General features: G+C 41.7%; 1 protein-coding gene across 1 annotated transcript in view; it reads left to right on the top strand.

Moving 5' to 3' along the window:
• The first annotated feature begins 738 nt into the window (after positions 1-738).
• AP1S2 (adaptor related protein complex 1 subunit sigma 2) overlaps positions 739-15332 on the top strand; it is a 48031-nt gene continuing 33437 nt past the window's right edge. The window contains exons 1-3 of the mRNA XM_026844618.1: positions 739-745; positions 3606-3611; positions 10809-10819. The gene's annotated coding sequence lies outside the window, so the exon portion shown is untranslated. The remainder of the gene's footprint in view (positions 746-3605; positions 3612-10808; positions 10820-15332) is intronic.

Genomic DNA, 15332 nt, shown 5'->3' with positions numbered 1-15332 from the left:
GCAGTGGGAAAACAATAGCACAGACAATTTATTCAGAACAATCACTTATTTGAGATCTGTTATAGTCAGACAGCTTCAACAAAGCCTGTGTCATCACTGAAGCTCATGAATGCTATTACATATCCGCACACACCTAATGTGACATTCCTGGCACTCCATTGCCATCCGAATAGCTGCAAAAAAATATAGTTTAGGACACACTTCAGAGCTAAGAGTATCTTGCAAGGGCCTCCACAATTTAAAACATAGAATTGAAGGGGAGGGTGTGTGTGTGGGGGTGTGTGTGGATAAAATTTATTAAGAAATTTGTACTTGGAATTATTAATATTTTGTTTCTACTACTGTGGCTTAATTTCAGCTTTTCTCCTTTGTACTGTTTTCACACAGGAGAGCTATTTCTCCATCGTGTGCTGCACCAAACCCCTGACACTTGGAGAAAAGCCACTATGCTGGCAGACCTCTCCAGAACTGAGTACTACTCAGGTAGACATAATTGCTTTGCTCACATAGCATGAGTCTGAGCTTCCCAAGTCAAAGAGGGAGCAAGACTGACCCAGGTTTGAAATCTTTGCTCATAGTCGTGGGACCAGCTCCTTCATTTACTAACACCTGAGAGCTGGGACTTCACAGTAGAAGATTACTCCCACTTCTATGTCCGTGACCAAATCTGGGAGCACAGATTTGAGTTCCTGTGCCTGAACTAGAGCAAGAACCAACTATGAACTGGCCTCTCTCCTCCACTTCGGTTCCCATAGGCAGAATGATCAAATGAGAGCTGCAATGTATCTGCAGCTAAGTACAGGTGCAGTTTCTGCTTAAATAGCTTAAACTGAAGGTTTCCCCAGAGTTTCAGTAATATGAGTCCATGTCCTAAAAGACATGTGACACATATACCATATAATACATGCAGGCTCCTCAGATTCCAAAATGAGTGGATCTTCATTAATGTTGTGCAAATAGTACAAAAAGATAGATCAAATAATAGATGCAACATGTACTTCCTTCACTTAGTACTCCTTCAAGTTGGAACTGGATCACCTAAGATATTCACACAAGTCCCATAGCTCCCTTTCTGACCATTACATTTCTATTGCCATTGAAGTTCAGCCTACCTGACATGGCATGTCCTGTGGTTAAAAGATGTTCCTACTCATCATATATCTTACCAAAAGAGGCCTGTTGACTCTCTTTCTCCCTTTATCCCAAAACTGCTTGCATGGCTCTATATGATGCAATCTGCTCTGGAGCTGTGATCAGCACACATTGAATACTGTGTTCAGTGAGACATCCCAGGGTCCACTTCAGTCACGATATCCAAGCTCTACCTTGAATCAGAGTTCATTCAGATTTGACAGTCATCACAGGGAAAGGAAGCCATACAATGCACAGACTAGCTTGGGAATGATGTCTCTGTAGCTCCACATTTCATAATGATGTTACACTAGTATGGTCACAGATTATAGCGAAAATCTTAGAAGGCACAGGTCAGAAGACCACCCTTCCTACCCATGGCTGCCAACAAAGACTTCTTTAATGGGGCTTCTGTTTTTCATCTAAAAAGCCATCCTCCACACACATTTTCCCTTACAGATGTTTTATCCAGATGCTTATTCCTACAGAGAGCTTGTATTTTTCCTTCCTTATGCACCTATTCACTTGTGGTATAAGGCTTGCAAATGTTTTAATATTTGTTCTGGTTTTACATGGTCCATAAACACATTATTGTGACACAAAATAAATGTTTCAGTTCAGAATGTATATAGCCTAGGGACAGATCACAGACACAGATGCGCCTCAGAAATACACCAGAGACTGATAACATTCACTGATTGGTTAGCAAGAAAATTTTCTACTTACAGTAGTTCCTTCCCACCTTGGTTGCAAAATTTATTTGAAGAATGGGCTTTAGGAGAGGGTACAAATGCTGTTGTTCATGAACAAAGAACATATTTAAGCCTTGAACAGATACTTGAGCATTGCTTTGGTTCCACAGCGAGTGGATCTAATCAATTAGTAAAATCAGTAACATCTCTCCAAAATGATGTTAAGGAATCCTTATCAAATGAGTATTGGTGCCATCACGGTACACAGAATATGCTACAGATCAACTGGCCTACAATCTTCTCTCTCTCCTGTGAAACAGGCAAAGGTAGCACCACACTGCCAATAACAGAAATAACAGTCCAATGTTGCCATTTCTAAGTTATGTCTACAACATACCATTAAGGAGATAAAATTATATCAGAAGACCACTTTAGATGGAAATGAAGAGGACTTCCCTCTGTTTCACTTCCAGCTGCCCCTACTATGACTTGATTTCTGTGTTCAAACTGCAGTTTTCAACCCAAGATGCTGGTGCTGCTCCAAAGCAGCGGTGAGGATGTCCCGTGTGATGCTCAAGGGATGGGAGTGCTGACAGAAAATTGTGCAGACTTCAGCACTAACCCATACAAAACCAGCCTCGGTCCAGCTGGACACCACTGGATGCAGATGGAGGGATTGGACCATGAAGCTCAGTGCTCTCATATCTGAAAGTGAGCTATGAAGATGTTTGAATGAACCCCTGATTCAGCCTGTAAGCATCCAGACTGTATTTGCACAGTGCCCAGCATATTGGGCTTTGGAAGCTCTAGGGATCAGAAAATAATACTATCTATTTTCTAGATAGGATTTAAATAAGCACTATAGAACTATTTTAGAAAATAAATAAATGCATTAATGTGCTGGGTAGCTTCCTTGACTCAAAATTAAAATGACCTAATAAAAATATCCAAATGTTTTAGTCAACTCACTTTTTTTATCTATGTGACTTAAAAAAGGACTATCATGTGGCCATATTATTTATGTATTTTTCAGGCATGATTAAGAAAACATAGTGATTGGAAAAGTATTCCAACTGGGACAGATAATATTTATGCGATACATGGGCTTATTGGAGATTTAAAAGTGTTCTTTGTTATGCTACAGCCAGTTATGAAACAAATGATCTGGCTCCAACATAAACTGTTAAAACTGAAAACATGCCAGAGGGAGACAGCTGTCAGTACATTAAAAAGTCATTTTCTCAGACAACAAAGACTTAAACCAATCATTTTATAAACATATTTCTTTGCCCAACCAGATTTCCGTAATTCTAATGGTTCGTCTGCTGCATGGAGAAATAAAGTAAGTTTTTGCTCATATGATTTGTCAGGAATTTCTACTTGGGAAGAACAGATGGTGCTAAAAAATTGAACAAGGATAACAGCATTATCAGGCTTTCAACTACAAAATCCATTCTTTCTACACACATTTAAAATGGAAGCAATGCATACCACAAACCTTTGACTGTGGACAATCCACAGTCTGCATTTAAATGACACTGTTCCCAGTGTCAAGGATCATATTTTGGAGTTACTTTCTCCAGTTTTGTGAGAAAGGCTTTGGATTCTAAATTAAAGTAATGGCCAAACTTGCCAGTGGTGTAAACTTGTGTATCTCTATTAAATCACAGGATGTAGGGATTTACACAGCATAAGGATCCAAAGTCACACTTTCCATACAACCTATGCCCTATTTCATGCTGATCCAGGTCCTGCTGTCTGGACCAGTCTTAGGGAGATCAGTCCTCCAGATAAAACTTGGAGAACTGTTTTTCTCCCCAAAATAATTTTGTATTGCTGTAGCATCATCCAAACAATTATTCTTGGATCCCCCGCTGTCTTAACTTCTCTTCTGAAGTATCACCTCTGTGACCCTCAGCCAGCTAGAGAAACCACAGATCCTGAGTTACTCTGTCCTTCTCCACTTGCATATTCAATAGCCCAGAAAGTAAAGTAGCACTCAAGTGTAAAAGCCTGAAAGCCCAGCCCTCTCACTTCAGCAAATAAAATAAAATTCAGCACCAAGGTAATCCATCACCTGGACTGCTCTGGGTTAGGGTCCCAAGAGTCACAAGCACTGAGGGGACAAGTAATCTCAAGTTCACTAATTCAACCTGGGGGATTGATGAGAAGGGAATGGGGTGGCTTTACAACCCTGCTAATGTCTGTGCTGGCATGGATAATTTTGAGCTGACAAGCTATAGCTGGATAAAATATATTCATTTACTTTGCCTTTCACTCTTGTTCCGCAAGCCAAGTCTTGGCAAAGCTAATGACCCTGGTTTTATGTGAAACTTATTTTACCTGTTACTTTCTTTAAAGGCACAGCTCCTGGTCTTGTTTTATAGAAATTATTTTTGTTTTCGTCTTCTTCTTGCATGCTATTCTTCCCTTTTTCCTTTCCCTTCTCTCACTTCTTCTTCCCCATTTTCCTCCTTTCCTTCCTTTTGTCCTTCCCTCTCCTCTTCCCCCCTTCCTTCCCTTTTTCCTGCACTTAAAATCTTAGCCCACTGTAGAGAGAAAAATGAAAAACGGCTGGTACGGATGTTAAAGACCCAGAAGCCAAACAGTAAGAAAAAGGAACCCTCCAATGTATTTATTTGTAAATTGCATAATTTGGGGCCAGGCTTCTGTGGGCTTTGAAAACATGGAACTAATAATAAGGTCACCCACTAGGATTTAAAACCAGGGCTGTCTCTACAGTGCAGTATTGAGAATGGCAGGTGGCAGCTGTGCACAGATACAATCTGTTAAAGCAATAATAATGATTACTACTCAGTGCTCCTCTCCAGAAGCAGCAACACTAATGAAAATGTGATCTGCTCTAACCTAAATATGTCATTACCAGCGACTTCTAAGACAAGTCTAACAGTACTGGTTGCATACACTGCTGGTGAGGCCCACAGCTTCTGCTACCCGAGAGATAGTGAGGCACTGGCTCCACTCTGCAGCACAGGGAGAAAAGAGCAACCACATAAATCCGCTTGTCTGGTGTCTGGCAAATCTGCCTTTTTCTCAGAGACGGACCCCGCATGTCTGGCTCTGTCTGGCTCTGGAGGCGTCTGCCCTGCGAGGGTGGGAGGGCGCCTGCGCCCAGAAGCAGGAGCTCTCCAAGCCCCAGAGCTCTCCCTGAGCCCCAAAGCTCTCCCCAGGCGCCAAAGCTCGCCCTGAGCCCCAGCCAGGCCTGGCCCCTTGGCAGGGCAGCATCTTTTCCTGGCGTCGCTTCCCTGGCCAGGTGCTGCTCACCCCAGCTGAGAAGGATGATTCAGCACTCGGTAGAAGACAAGTGTAGATGCTGCCAAAGTCTCCTCCAGTGCAGCGATGTCTAAACTGGAGAGTTATTCAGGGCTCTTAGCCAGTTTTTTACCCTGCACCTATCCATCACCCACTCACTCCTCAGTCTGGTGATTTCAGCCTGGCACTGCTTTAAGGCCCAAAACTGACTTCATGCCCATCTGTTTCTAGGACTGGGAGGATTTGTAGCAAGGCTTCAGGGAAGCTGGAGCATCAGTAGCGCTGCACCCCTGTCCCCCAGCCCTGTTCCCCTCTGCCATACCAGGGCTCTGGCCGGTGGCACAAAGGCAGGTCCCAGCACAGAGAGGCTCCGTGCTCCACTACACACGAGCAGGTACAGAAACAATGAAGCAATGGGAGCATCAATCACGCTGTGGCATGGAAATGCTCCCACTTTGGCTAATGTGTAAGCTCTGAGCTGATCACCTCTGAGAGAGGACCTCAGCCAAATGTACAGCAGGCATATACCCTGCAAGTATTGAATCTAAACATGCACATCCTGATCTCAAATAACATTTGCTGTGAAACATGTCAGGTTACACAGAAAGAATCTATTTTTAAAAGCACACCACCCCTAATTAAGGAGATACTCTCATAAAAGTTGCTTTGAGCATTTACTATGTATAAATGAAAGATAGGAAAGGAAAACAATTTGTTTTTCTCAGCCTCTTAATATTTTTAATATAAACAATTAAATCAGCAGAAGCTACACTTGTTTCCAGCTCAGACTCCACCTGTTTTTTATGATGCTGCATGTCCACTGTACACAGAATTTTCCAAGCAAGGAACAGATAAACGTAGTCAGTACCTCTTTCAGTTTGCAAGTGTACAGTCAGTAATCCTTTCTCAGACACAAACGCACACACACATGCACAAACCCCTTTGATCTCTTGCTGAATGGAGGTTTCTGACACCAGGCAGGCTGTGAGGCCATCTCAGACAGTGAAATGATGGTGGTGGCACCCTCTTCTCTGGGCTGATTACAGCAACCTTCTCCTTAATAAGTGACTACCCTGTTCCTCACCACTTGCTTGAACAGGAAAGTCAGCTTCATGGTAAATATTTACAAAGCAAGCACTGATGTTTCCATTTTTAAATCACTGTTTCCTCATTGTATTGCCCATCTCTTTTATGGTGATATAATTGATGTTTTCTTCTATCTCCACTTTTGTATCACAAGTAGTTCCATCCAGTTGCCTATGAAGACAAAAACTTTCTTCTTGAATTTGTGAGTCAATTAGGTATCCATGAGAGAGGAGCCCAGCTGAATTAAACTGTTTTGGTGGGAGATAGACAAAAACTCTATATCCTGTATGACAACTCCAGATGTAATAACCTTAGGTGTGAGGTCTTCTTTTTGGGAAATTCAGCTGAGACCCCCATTTGTATTTATTTCTTTTCTTGAGATGGTATTTTTTAACCAATATGTATCATAGGCATCTATTTGACTAGCCACCTTCATCTGTCAGTCATGACCTCATCTTAGCCAGCTTGGGTGCTGCAAGAAAATAAAAGGCTAATGTGGGGAAAAAAATCAGACTAGTCTAGTTCATCTGCTAAATACAGCCTCTTAAAAAGACAGCCATGAGATAAATTATGTCTATCTAGCAGCTAAGGTAACATCTGCACCTGTAGCCTCTACAGGCTTTAATAGCCAAGGTACACTCTGTGCTTAGGAGAGGAAGAAACCTTCTGAAAATGATGGTTTGTTCACAGAACTGTCACTCAGATCAGGCAGCCACGATGGAGAAACCACTGACCTCTAGTTTAGGGCAAGCATGCTGCTTCCTGGTTTTGCACTTGCATCTATTTCCTTTTTTAGCTACTTAGCTGTGTGATGAATTGCAATGGGAGCTGTTCTGGATAAAGCAAGGAAGAGTGGGCTAAAGAAGGCGAGCTGCTACATAAATTGTGCCGTTTGTTACAGCTTTTAAGTTGCTTAAACAGCCATACTGATGAAATGTTGGTAACCATCTGCCACCAACATTTGTAAATAAATATAAACTAACCCAAATATTCCCGGGCTTGTTGCTCTGTTTCAGGCATGGGTCTCTTTTTTTGGTTTTTGTTGTTCATGCACAGGCTTAATTTCTTCAGACTATTTAGCTGCCTGGGGGTGATCTCATTACACTATTCTTTGATATCCCACAATGCAAATTACTCATGACTGAAAAGAGAGAAAGGATGCCTAATTCTGATTATTATTATTATTTATTACTGGTATTATTTATCAGTGGCAAAGCAAGCTGTAAAACTGTAATTTCTTCATGGCAGACTGGGAAGAGAGATGAATGATAAGCTTTATTTACATGAGTTCCTTTTGCAAATCTGAGCAAGTGGGACAAGACTGCTCTACTTACAGGAGGAAGAGATTTCGTAGCATTTAGGACCCCTACCCAAACCTCGGCTGTGTTTGGCTCTATAGAAATAAGAGACGGGGATTTTGAAAGTTTTAATCTTTAGTTTTAGCCTGACATCAGGGTCAACTGTATTATACACAGCAGCTCTGGAACACAACTCATTTCAGTGCATCCTCTCCCACGCAAGCTTCCTCTCTGACGTGATCATACAGTATCTCCTTTGTTTCCACAACAGTTGCTTACTGGGAAAAATAATATTATGAAAGTTGTCCTAGAAATCAGCTATTGGGTACTTCTTCAAGCATCTACCACAATAAATGTTACTTGTTGACTGTTGCCATCACTTTGCACCATAGTGCCCCAGGGAAGTAAAAGCTGCTCACTCTCAGGTCCAATTTCCTTTCTGACAGCTTTGTCTCTGCAAGAGTGCCTCTGAGTTAAGAGTGCTCAAAGGGAAACTCACATTTTGCAGAAAATGTTTAAAACATTATGAAGAAAGGGAAGGACTTCTCGATAGCCAGATTTTCCCATTAAAGTGTTACTTTCTGACAACTGGTAGTTAAGTTTTACAACATGATTTTACAACTCCTCCAACACATCAAGGACTATGCACATTTTGGACATCTTTTTTTTTTCTTTTATTGATGCTCTGCATTGAGTTATTATCTCTTATAGAACATGACTTCTAAATAGGTTGGTGAGATGTAATATAGTAGAAATCTCTTAATTTTTTTAAAAAAAGTTTAAGTATTCCTTTCCCACTAGAGAGCTAGATCAAATATAAGCATAGCTGTATTATTTTGCACAAACCAATGATCTTTTTTGCTTCCGGATGACTGCAATGCTTATGAAAGCTGCCAGGATGCATTAAAATCATTCATGAATTTGTAATAAGGGTCTTAAGTTCCACATGGCAAGTATTTTGCAGTAGAAAGGACACACTGCCAAAGGATTCATCCTTGTTAATAGCACACTCTGCAGTTTTGAAACTCTGGCCTTCCAGACTTGAGCAAGTAATTGAATGTCCTTTTGGCTTTCTTCCACTAATGACCCAATGGAATAGGGCAGAATCCTAAAGCCAGAGAATAAATGGGGTCTGCTTACAGGGACAGACCTCTAACTGTATCTGATGTGCTACTATATAGATGGAAGTAAAAAGTGAGGCTTGCACTTGAGGAACAAAGTGTTCAGGGAAAAAGGAGGAGCTACTTGGTTCTCTTGCAGTGATGTATAACAAATATTAATATGGGTATTAATGGAATGTGAGTGGAAGTGTGTGTATGCAAGTGCCAGAAAAAGCAGTAGAACATGTATTTAAAAGGTATGCAAATGAAGAGAAGTAACAAACTGACCTAAAAATAAGGTATCAAGATGAAGAACAAGTCCAGCCATAACATACCCAAAGACAAGATATTCAGGAATTTGTGAAGGGTGGAACAAAATAGTGTGGCAAAGTATCCTAAAAACCATCCCCTCCTAGAGAGTATAAAAGCAAGTCCAAAATCAGTTCATTTGTCAATCAAGAAACACACAATGAGGACTTAACAAACAGCATCCTTATCCTCTGTGTGATCACACATGTGATCTTGGCCAGACCATTTGAAAACACACATCTTGGTGCTTCTGAGTATGTGGGTGTGAAAACATAAAGGGAGACAGTCAGTTGTTTTACAGAGATTTTGGTTTTCAAATCACATTGCTCTTCCATAAGATCTCACAGTGAGCTTTATCACACTCATTTCCTATGTTCTTTAGTTCTTCAAAATCCTTCAAAACCTAGATATTCTGGATACGGGCCCTTTCAACTGATGCACACATACCCCTGGCAAAGACATTTGCTGTAATTGCTGTTTAGCAGACTTAAGGTAGGACAAAGGTGTCAAGAGGGGGTCTAGACAGCTTGAATGAGAATGCAGATGAATAGAATTTTCTCACGTGTGGCCACAGGCAGCATAAAATCTATGCATCACTTAAATTCTCCTTGAACCTTTAAAATCAGGGAGTAAATGGTTTACAGGCCTTTGGCTGCCCCAGTTTCATCCTCTTTAAACACTTAGCCAAAAAGAAAACGGCAATAAATGAAGGCTTTACAGACTGCATTGTCCCTTTATGTCAGTGGCAAGAACTAGGCAGATCTTGTAATATATTTTTTTTTAGAATGACAGAGGAATTTGTACTGAGTTTTCCAGAAGGATATGAAATGAAAGCTTAGTGTAATACTGTAGGATCTGCATGGAAGCTTGGAGATTTAGGAGTCTGATTATAACATGGAACATTTTAGTTTTGGGTTACCATTTCATATTTAGATCAGTTTCCAAGTTTCCATGAAAAGTTTCTATTTGCTGAAAATTAAGACACATGCTATGCAAGTCTGCATTTTCTGTTCTGGTTCACAAAGTAACGTGCCAGTCTGGGAAAAGTCAGAAGTTGGAAACTGGACTATCTCCTTGGTGCAAAAGACATGTTGTTACCTTTCGAGCTGGCCAGGCTCCACACACAGCTGGATCAAGAGGCTTTGCAGGATCATTAGTTGGGTGTTGTTGTGGAGGCCCTCAAACAGGTGAGGCAGGCACTCAAAGTGAGATTCAGTCAAATCAAAATTGCTTAGCACCCTGACAAATGTTAGTAAACTACAGGTTTGGGTGTCTGCCAAACAGAATTACTGCTATACAGCTGACTTCAGAATCGATAAACTTGAGAACGATGACCCAAAACATGCACTCACTCACCCAACAAAGCAAAGGCTCTCAACCCTAAGGAGTGACCTTGGCGGTGTCCCGACTCAAGGGGAGGGTCCCTGATGGCAGACCCCCTGCTCCAAGGAGGACATGCTCAGCCCGCCCTGCGATGGGGTTCCCTTTGCACCCTGGCCGAACCAGACCTGTGGTCATACCTGGTCATGCCAGCCCTCATGGGCTGAGGGCCACGGTCACCATAAAGGTGTGAAATTAAGGATGCAAAAATAACCGGCAGAAAGCCTTGGTCTTTGTCCGGGTGGGTGCACCCGCGTCAGACACGTCTCATGGCAAGGATGGACAGAGACACGTATGCCTACATGAGGGCTTCTGTGGATTTAGGGTGGTCAAACTGTGCTCCAGAAAACCTATGTGCTTACTCTGAATGTGTCTGACTTCATAGGCATCCTATCCAGAGTTGTGCTCTGGTATATTTAAAAAAAATTCCTCATCCTGGGGAAAACTGAGCAGCTCTGCACAAGCCTGTCCAATTACTTCTTCATCTGAGGGGATGGATCCAGTACCTACGTACTGCTTCACCTGCAGCACTTCTCAAGCCGCTGTGGCAGCTACTGCTTTCTCAGGAGTGGCGGAGGATGAACAAGACACATGCGAGATGCCTGTATTCAACAAATCCTTAAAGTACTAACGCAGTCTCAGAAATCCCAGCCTCCTCTTTCCTTTCCTTCTCCCTTTCTCCCAGCAACTATGTTGTGAGGCTGAAGAACCAGGTTTCCTTACACACTTCCTTCAGAAACCATACCATTCTTTACTGAACTGTGGCAGTTTGCGGCAGCGGAACAGGAAGGAGCATTAGGAGTCATGACAATTCCTTCATAAATGTCTGCAGAGCAGTTAATTTCTTCACTTCTGGGGCCTCAGAGCACTACTCCAACATAAACGTTGAAAAACTAAAGAGAAGAACATTACCTAAGTAGAAGAGAGAAATCTGCAGCTCACCAGCCCAACATACACAACACTACCCACTGGTTTCTGGGTGTCTTACTGAGATGTCCGCTGTGCCCTGCACCAGGCTCAGGCTAACGAACATGGTAAATAAGAGGAAGCCCTGGCTGACTGGCAACTACCACACTCCCTTACCTCATTTCTGCACATTCAGATATTTTCAAAAGCAGGTTTTTATTTTTCAAAGCAAGTGATGTGGCTCAAGCTCTTTAATTCTCCTATCCCAGGCTGGAAGACCACACTTCAGCTTCAAACTATTCCTTCAGCTCAGAAAATTCATCTTCGAGGACAAACATCTGTGATGTTTGTTCTGCAGCTGTGCCTATCACACATGTGGCCTGACATCCATGTTCCTGAGGGAGAGCCATACAGGACGGTTAGAAACCGATCATGTTTAAAAGAGTTTCAACATCCAGAAGTCTCTCACAGGCAAATCTGTGACCCCTACACAGAAAAGACAGGCGGTTAAGGATTCCAGGCATGATCTGATGATTCACTAGCATCTAGCAATCAGGCTACTAGATTGCACTAAATAGTATTTCATCAAGAGAGAGAGTTCCACGTAAAAAAAAAGGAACATAGCAATGAAAACTGTCGTTTACAGTCTCCTGCATACTTATTTTGGCTCCACTGAGATTAAGTGTTCTGCATGAATCACAGTGGCACACCGATAGCTTGGCCAATGCTCAGACAGTACATCAGGGAAGAGAATTGCATATAATAACGCAACATCCTGTTTGGAGGCTTAAGAGGCAAAAATCTAGCAGTAATCACTTCCAAGGCTAGTAACTCAGTTCTTATTGCCTTCATAATGACTCCACAGTTATTCAGTCAATGAAAATGGAGTCTGATATTGAGCATCAAGAAGATAAATTAACAATAAAATGAGTCTCACTCGTATATCCACAGCCTGCTTTAGTTGAGGCCTGCAAAGATACAATATGCACCTTTAAAGCACGATGCCCTCCTCTTTAAGGTGCTGAGATGGTCGAAAGGGAGGCAGGAGCAAAGCTTTTTTTTTATGAAATACTGGCTTGCTTTCCTGAAGGAAAAAAAAAAAAAAAAAGCTTTTAAAATTTAGTAAACAGATTTTCCATTGGAATTAATAAATAGTTCCTATTATAAATGCCTTTTGGTTTATCCATCATTTTGGCTAAGTGAAAACACAACAAAATTCTTTTAGGGGCTTCAGATTTGGCACTAACACCATGCATGAAGTGCCAAATGCCAGGATTTTTGCCTTATTACTTTTGGTGTAAGATCCAGTATTCCAGACAAACATACTATATTTTAATTAATTATAAAACCAAACAGACACCCCCAAGCAACCAATGAAACAAACAAAAAACCTCCAGAATTGACATAAAGCATACCAGGCAAACTCAAGTAAATTTAATCTTATTTGATATAAGATTCCTTCCGCCTCCCGAGCTGCAGGCAGTTCTCTTCTGTATCTCAAGTCATGCTGGAAAAAAACTCTTGGCTGGGGACCCCAAATATCTTATGGTCAATGGACACATCCCCTGAAGACTTGCCTTACTTCTAAAATGGAACACCAAAGATTTTACAACTACAGCAGTTGAAAAATCCATCCATAATAAACCAGGGGGTTATCATCCATGGCTTAGAAATTAAAATACTGAGCTCATTCTTTAAAATCCATCTTGTTAAAGGTGGTTATAAGACAATAAATAAAGGCTAACAAACAGAACAATCATTGTGTCATGTCTAAAATTAGACTGCATGGTATTCGCATTGTCACGGGTTGTGGAATACTCAAAGGCTATTCTTGTTTTAAGCATCATATGTATCTTTATCAGTTTGATAATTACAGCTAGGTTCAGTATATTGCTAGTTCAACGGGTAAACAACAGTATAAGTTCTTACAGGAACAAACAATGGAGTCAGTATAAAGAGGGATAATTAGTACATATTGCAACACTGAAAAAAACCACAAACAGCAAGTCGTCTTAAATTCCTGAAAGAAACAGCACAGACAGAAGGAGAGCATTCTCTCTGTTCATCACTGCCCTCTGGATGGAGGTACTTGATCCTGAAACCGACTCACTCAGTTATCGTATCCTCACCTGCACAGCCAAAAGCAGCCTCGTTGGCAGTGCCCTGTGGGAGATGCAGCAAAGTGCCAGCAAAGGAAAAGGGATGGGAACATGAAGCTGGGAATGAGAGGAGGGGGTGGGAGAAGTCAGGATTTAGATCATTTGAAACTGCCATGGAATCGCACCTTACACTGCTTAAAATAAGAAGGCTCATTTTGGAAGAAATGAGTTAAAGAACGATCATATGAGTGGCAATCCGGGTAGGCTTGAGAAAATTTCATCCTCCGGCTGGAACAGTGACGAGGAGGCAGGGACAGGCTGAGGAAGACAGAAAGCTTCAGCTTAGCTACACCTGGCTAAACACAGTTCCCACCATGCCTGACATACCACCTGAAACAGCATATAGCAGAGTGATTCTGATCAGGAGGAGATTAAATTAAGACAGTCCAGGTTAAAGTCTAAAGAAATTCAGCCACGTAACAGAGAGGAGGGAGAAAAACAATGCCCCTGTATCACTGGATGAAACCATAAACTGAAACTGAGTTGGAAATCTGACAAATAATTAAAACAAAGACACAGGATCAAAAAAATGGAGCTTTGAGACTGTCCTTATGGTACCAATATGCATAATGTTTCTTGAACCATCTGTGTAGTTCGGCTAATTTCAACCAGCTAAGCATTTGTAGAATGTGTGGTTTGATCCACATGCAGAAATATTTCACTGAGCTGGGAAGTGATAAATCATAACACAAGTCTGGTGTGACTCCTTCAGAAATTCCTTTCTGAGCTCCTGTTACCATAATGATGCTAATATACTGGAAGCAGATCCCACAAAGAGAAACAGAAGTTGGTTGCCGGATAAAATAATAATTTAGAAGATCTAGAAGCACCTGAAGTGTGCATGCACTCATGGGTGCTAAATAGGATGCTAAATCCAAGAATAGCAAAGTGCAAATTAGGGCAGAGATCATTTATGAAAGCTTTCTGAACAACAGGATAATGTAGACCACGCAACAGCTTCACAAGAAACAAGCAAAGCTGCTACGCGTGGCAACTACTGAGGACAAAATAATACCCTGGCCTAAGGGAGGACCCTGAGATAACGGATCCATCCACATCTGTTCCTGTGCTTGATAAGAGGCAAGCTCAAATGAGACAGGATGGCTGCTAAACAAACATTAACTGTGACAGGAACAAGCCTCTAAGAACAGTAGTTGTCACCTTCTACGCGACCTCTAATATTGTAATTGCCTTATCCATTCGGTTTGGTTTCATGCACGCCTCCTTGACCTCAAGTCACTTTTCTCTTACAACAATGGGAAATATATCTGCAGTTTTCCTCAAGTACAATTGATTATAGCATTCCTTGAAATGCCAGAAAATTGGCTCTCCTTTCAGACCATCCACATTTTTACACAAAAGCATTTCCAGAACGGGTTTCCGCTGCCACAGCCGTTTTGTAGCCAGAAAGAACAGGCTTTTTTTTTTTTTTTTTTTTTTTTTAAGTGACAATAATAAAATGTAATAAAAGGGTGACACATCCCGAAGCGCTTAAAGCTACTCCAATCAGAGAGGTACGGAGGGGAGGACAATCTTTTTCCCCTAGCCCTGTCAATCACCGTGTTACACCATTAAAGGATCAGCTGGCTCCAGTAATCTTTTCTGCTTACTGCCACCGTTAATGCTGGTGGTGGCGATGAACACCAATGACGCAGAGAGCTTCAGATCTTAACAAAATTTAAGGTTTCCCAACTTCGGTTTGGTCGCTCTCAATTTCTTCCAACTAATGCATTTTCAGTCTACCTCTGTTAGAACTAAATAACACCCCAAAAGTCCAACCAACCAAAACCCCAAGTCAGGCACGCACAGAAAACCTCTCCAGCTGCAAACTGGGAGAGGAGAGAAGAAAAAAAAAAAAAAAAAGCGGCTATGAAACACAACACCGCTAAATATATGACAGCGGCTCATTCTGCGAATCTAATTACTGCTCGCAACCAAGGTGACTCCGTGGAAAAAACTTCCCGGGGCGGGGGAGCGCGGCGCGGTGCCGCCCCTGCG

Source organism: Athene cunicularia (assembly GCF_003259725.1).
Source record: "Athene cunicularia isolate RWA chromosome 1 unlocalized genomic scaffold, athCun1 chr1_part1, whole genome shotgun sequence".
NCBI lineage: Eukaryota > Metazoa > Chordata > Aves > Strigiformes > Strigidae > Athene > Athene cunicularia.
This window is presented reverse-complemented; position numbering and strand designations above follow the sequence as displayed.